Here is a 5,789-nt window from a genome sequence, read left to right as displayed (position 1 = left end):
TGGCATCTGCCCCACGCGCGGCGGCAGCTGGCAAACCCTTTTGTTTGGGGAAGGGGAGCAGCCGGGAGAGCTGGAGCGTTGCCATGGAAACCGCAGGAGGAAAAAGGGATAAAACCAGCCGAATCGGGCAGGGCTGGCTGCGGAGGGTCGCATCCTGCCGGGAGCTGGCAGGGAGCCCTGCGGGGATGGGGGAAGCGGTAGGTGCCGGAGGGGCTGCGGGACGGGAGGGAGGCGAGGAGGGAGAGCGATGGGCGGGTGGTGACAGAGGCCAAGGAGGAGAGCTGGCTGCGTCCGCAGGGAGGCGGACAGGCAGACGGAGCCCGGAAAGGGCTGGACGGAGAGAGCAGGGTTAGCGCCATGCTAATCCCCGCGCCGCGGCCCTGCCGAGAAGAACCTGCTCTGTGTCCGGCAGAGTCATTTACAATATATACTGTATATTTTATTATAATTGAACCAGCTCACTGAATCTACAGCTGTACTCACAATCCAGAAAAAAAGAGAGAGCGCGCGCGCGCGAGGAAAATACTGAAGTATTCCTACAGAGTATTTGTTCCAGTTAGCTCCCTCCGCGGGCAGGAGACAGAGACTGTAAAAGAGGAAGACTGGAAATTTTCCCTGATGTGCTGTCTTTGTCGGCGCCGGCGCTGCAGCCGGGTTGCTGTCGCAGAGCGGGAGTCGAGGTGGCGGCGGGGCTCGGGGACGCTGCCGCCGGGGACGGCCCGAGGGAAGGTGCTGGGTCGGAGGCGTGCGGGTGGCAGAGCCCCCCAGGCAGCTGCCTCTGCTCAGGGGGATGAAGAGGGAGAAGAGGCCAAAATTGCAGTGTTTTGGGGCGCACGGGGTTGATGATGGCACAGCGTGTCCAACCTAGGTGCCTTGTCAGGGGCCGGCAATGGCCTCCCCAGGCTGGTGCAAAAATGCCACAAAATAAACCCACTCTGGTGGTTCAAACTCAGATTTTGCCTAGATCAGGCATTTTGGGGCTCCTACAGCCGGTCTGAGGCCAGTGCAAGATGGGAGGGTGAGCGGGAGCCCATGGCTGATGCCACCGCTGCTCCAACACAGCAGGCAAGTGGGTACAAAGCGGGGCAAAACACCCCATGAGCCATCCAGGAGATGCTGGCCAGGCTGGGGAGCTGCAGGGCTGCAAGGAGGGGATGAGCCATGGTGCCAGCGGGGCACCGTGCAGGAAAAGGCAGGGACCAAGGAGGGCAAGGCATGGCCCCGACCGTGCCACACTGGCCTCGGGGTTTGGAGAAACTTCAGCCCTACGAGACCCTGTGGCTCACCCTTCTCTGCATCGCCCAGGACCTCTGCAACCATGCCTCTGGCTTTGCAACGGGGCATCTCGGGAAGACGGGGGCCCACGGAGAGCTGGAGCAACCTGGACCACAGAGGAGTGCAGCTGCTGCAGCCGCCGGCACCCCAGGAACGCCCCGTCCCAGCCAGGGAGCCTGCACGGGGGGGGGGGAGCGAGGGGTTATGCCACAGCACTCCTGCCGCCTGCACCCGGCTGGTCCATGTGTCCCCGCACGCTGCCGGGGTGGCTGCCCTGCCCGGGGCTTTCAGCCTAAAATGCTAGAACAAGGCAAGCAACTGAGAAACACAATCATTTCTGCTCCTTACCTGTTAAATCCATTTCTAATTGCTTTTCTTTTCTGGGCAATTGGTTCAGCTCCTTTCCAGATCAGGCGCACCAGTCTGGAATTGCAATGAGGCCCCCCTCTCTCCCTAGCTCCTGCCCACCCTGCAGCACCTCCAGGAGGTATCTTTGAGGCTTCGTCACATCCTTGTGCAAAGGAACATTTGCCAGGAAGCAAATTTTGCTGCAGGCAGCAGCCGCTTCCTTGGGGAAGAGGGTCTACTAGCTGAGCACGTGCAGCTGGACTGGCTGCATGCAGAGATGGGCTGGAAAACTAGGGTGCTGGGATCAGGAGATAACCCAAGCCCTAGAGATACTTCTCCAAGGCTTAGTGAATCATCGTGGCCTCAGTGCAAACATCAGTGACTCCCCGCCTAGAGGGAACCGATTTCTCAAAGCAGCCTGTGCTGGGCTTGGAAGATGATCTGAAGCTCTTGTCTCCATACCAAGAAGGAGCTGTGCCCAGACCCTTGCCCTCTCATCCCACCCTGTTCAGTCCCCAGGCCCCCCAGAGCACCTCTGCCACCAACACAAGGGCCTCTCCAACCTCCCAGCCTGACTCCTCTCTGTTTCTGAGTTTGGCTCGGTTTCTGCAGTGGCAGGTTTGGAAAGGGGAGCGTGAGGGGTTCTGCTGGCTGGGCAAACCACGACCACCTCAGCCCTGCACAGCGGGGTCCAGCCCCAGATGCAATCCTGGCTTAACTCATATTTCTGCCCTCCTGAGACATTCAATTCATCATGCAGTGGCCATGGACTAACGAGGCCTTTGCATTACCAGCTGAGCAGGATTCAAAAAGGATGACTCGGTCCTACCAATCCCCCCCCGCGCCAGCCAGGCTGGCTGGAAACTAATGTCAAGAGGGACTGACAAAGCCCAGCTTTCAATCTGGGGGCAACGGGTTAATCCGGGCAGCTGCTCTCTCCACCAAAGGAGGCTCATCTGTATCGTCTTTCTCCAGTGAGGCGGAAAATGTGTGGTCCATGCGGATTAAATGCAAACAGCCCCAGGGTGCTGTCATGCAGGAGGGTTTGGGAGCTGTCCTCAGCTCCCAGGCAGCTGGGAAGAGCTTTTTGGAAAATCATCAGAAGGAAAGCTCTGCAAAATCAGGGCTACCAGCTACCCTGCTCTGCTTCTTCTCAGCAATGTCCCATACTCACGGGACCTTCCTCCCTCTCTTTTTAAACTTAACTGACATGCAGACTGTGCCCTGCTGCTGCTCAAGGAGCTTCAGCAACCGCCTAGGCTAGGCTGAGAGATGAGAGGCAACGGGACCGAGAGCCAAGTGTGGCCAGAGCGGCTGGGACAGATCCTGCCTGCTCTGCACTCCTGTGTCCTGCTCACATTTCACACCCTGAAGCGCAGTGACCCCACTCATGCCAGCGAAGGTGGACCAGCGGCAGCATCTTCCAGAAAGGGAGTCAAAGCCTTCAGCTGGGGCTGTGCTTCCTGGGAAGGGGGATGGACTGCAAACGGGGGGACTTCACCTGAGGAACAAGCCATGCAACTGAAAGGTGGGTCAGGAGCCCTGGCTGTGAGACAGAAGTGGCATTGAGACCAAATCTGGGCCAGGCAGTGGGTCATGAACTTACATAAGGAGGTAAGGGGGGGCTGTGAACCCAACATGGGGCAAGAAGTGGACTTGTGCTGCTGAAGCTGGAGGCCTGCTGGACTAGATTCATTCCTCTCAATCTAGGCAGCATCTCAAGCCCTTGTCCTTCGGTATCGCCTCGCCCTGCTCCACTGGCCCTACGTGTGGCTGCAGCCCAGGGGCCTACTGAGACAGTCCCTGAGCAGGGAAGAGGCCACGACACTGCACGGCCGCTCGGGGAAATGGACCCACAAGGAGGTTGCTCTGCTCCAGGGGATACTCTGAGAAGGTGTCTTCATGCAACGGGTCTTCCTAGTGTGGCTCCATGCATGAACCCAGGTGTCTTAAAGAAAAAAAGAAGCGTCCGAGAAAGGGAAGTGAGTGAGGACAATTGCATGGTCCTCCAGGGCTTCCTAGTTGTGCAGGGAGGGGAGCGGGGCCCGTTGGGAGACACACTGTGGGGGCTCAAACGCCATCTCAGGTGGCTTCTTGCCTTGAACTGTCCATTTTCAAAGGGCCCCCGGCACTACTATGTGCCCACATAAAGGTCAAGGAGAAGGGGGCTGGACGTCAAGGGCCTAGGGATGAGAACAGGGAGCTGAAGCTTTTGGGACCTGGATTTTTTCCAGCTCTGCCCTGGAGGGACAACGGATGGGCAGCCCAGGCACTGGCCCCAGTGTGGGGGCTTGCACCTACTACTGCTGGGGAATATGGGCAGAGCAGGGGGCATTTTTACCTCTTTGTTTTCTTCCCCATCAGAAAATACTGAGATTTGGGGGCAGACAGTGACTGAGTTGCCAAATCTTCTGCAAGAGAAGAGATGTCAGGATGGCCAAAAGCAAGGGAAAAGCAGCCTGTCCCTCTGTGAGCTGGGCACCTGCGTGAGGACACCCCACTCTCCCGAGTCCTGCGGCCTGGGTTCCACATCCACCTCCAGACTTGCACCTTCTCCCCTCCAGCCTCCCGACCTGACTGCAGTCTTCCATGTTCCCCCAGGGGGAAAGCCACCTGCTAATGTTTCGTGGCCCCAAACCCTTGCTTTCCAGCCGGTCTCCCTCCCAGCCTGGCCCCTCCGTGCAGCATCTCCCAGAGCCAAGGAAGGGGAGACCCCAGAGACCCGCAGCCACAGCAGGGCAGACAGTCCCGGGGATTTTGTTCTGCAAGGGGGTGCAGGATGAAATGAGATCCATGGGAAACGCAGCCCTGAAGATGGAAGACCCCCTCCTCAGTCCTCTGTCCTGCAGCTCCGTCCCACTGCGGACACGCTGGATGGTGCTGGCACGGTCCCCTTGTCGTCCCCCACCAGCGTGATGCCACAGACGACCACCACACCAAACCTCATCCGCCCCAAGGAATGGGAGAGGCTGCAGAAGAGCCTGGGAGCTTTTGGCTGACCTCCCGGGGTGAGACGGATGGGGCCCGTGAGCCCCGGGCCAGTGCTTCAGGTGGCCATGTTGGATTGGCAGGGCCAGGTCCTGAGCTGAGAAGAGCAGCATGAACCTGTGCGGAGGGACCCAGCAGACCTCCCCACCTGGGAACAGACTGATGAGGCTGAAGACAATGCCGGGCTCCTCCTTGCATCTGGCTTTGGAGATGGGCTGACGCCTTGGTGCCGGAGCAGGGCGCTGGTGGCGGCTGTGATCTTTGTTCATCGGTGGCTCTCAGTGTGCTTGGGCTTGCCTGGGCCTGGCAGGGCCCCCAAATAGTTCATGTTGCCTCTATCTTCAAGGGTACAAGCCTGGGAGGCCAGCAGGAGCCTGGGTAAGTCAGCAATGCCATGTGGAAGCAGCGATTCCTCTTTGCCAGTACCAGTGGAAAGGCCGGGCTCTTCTCTGGATTGCATCGCTCCCTTCGATTAAGCATTAGCTCCAGAAACCCCTTCTTTGTCCTTTTCCCCTCCCCAGCCCCCCCCAAGGATACACTTGTGCTAAAAAAAATTAAACAAATCAAAGAAAGCATGAGGGCCTCTCGCTGGCTGGAGCAAGCGAAATAGGATGGGACCCAGGGCACGTGGGGCCAGCGAGCTCCTCGCTCCCGCAGGCTCCCCAGCCGCCCCACGCCAGCTCAGTCCAAGGTCTTTGCTAAGCAATTTGTTCCCTTGCTCTGTGCTTGCCCACCCCGTCCCTGCCCACCCCAGCGTTTGCAGAAATCAAGAGATATTCCCCCCTCCCTTCCCCACCCCAAAATATCCTAGAGGTTGGAGTCCACCCTCTCCCAGATGGAGGGGCTGCGCGATGCAGTCACCGTGGGCCATGCAGGGATGTGCACGAACCCAGCCGACTTTTCCATCAGGCCCCTGCTTTCCCCAGCCACCAGGTCCACCTTGTAGCAGCTCCGAGGTTTCTTCCACCTTCCCGGTGGTCCTGGCTCCGGGGACGGGCCAGAGGGAGACCCCCGGGGCAAGGCAGCTCCGTCCCTGCTTGGGGCGATGGGGAAGACGTGGCGCGCGGCAGCGGGGTGGGCACGACGAGGCTGGTGTTGGCTGCCCCGCAAGGGCCGGGGCTCGGGGGGCCGGCGAGGAGGGCTGGGGGGCTGCGTCCGGCGGGGCCGGGCCCCGCGGC

The sequence above is a fragment of the Apteryx rowi genome, unplaced genomic scaffold, assembly GCF_003343035.1.
Source record: "Apteryx rowi isolate R43461 unplaced genomic scaffold, aptRow1 scaffold_20, whole genome shotgun sequence".
NCBI classification, from domain to species: domain Eukaryota; kingdom Metazoa; phylum Chordata; class Aves; order Apterygiformes; family Apterygidae; genus Apteryx; species Apteryx rowi.
Note: the sequence above shows the minus strand (reverse complement) of the source record.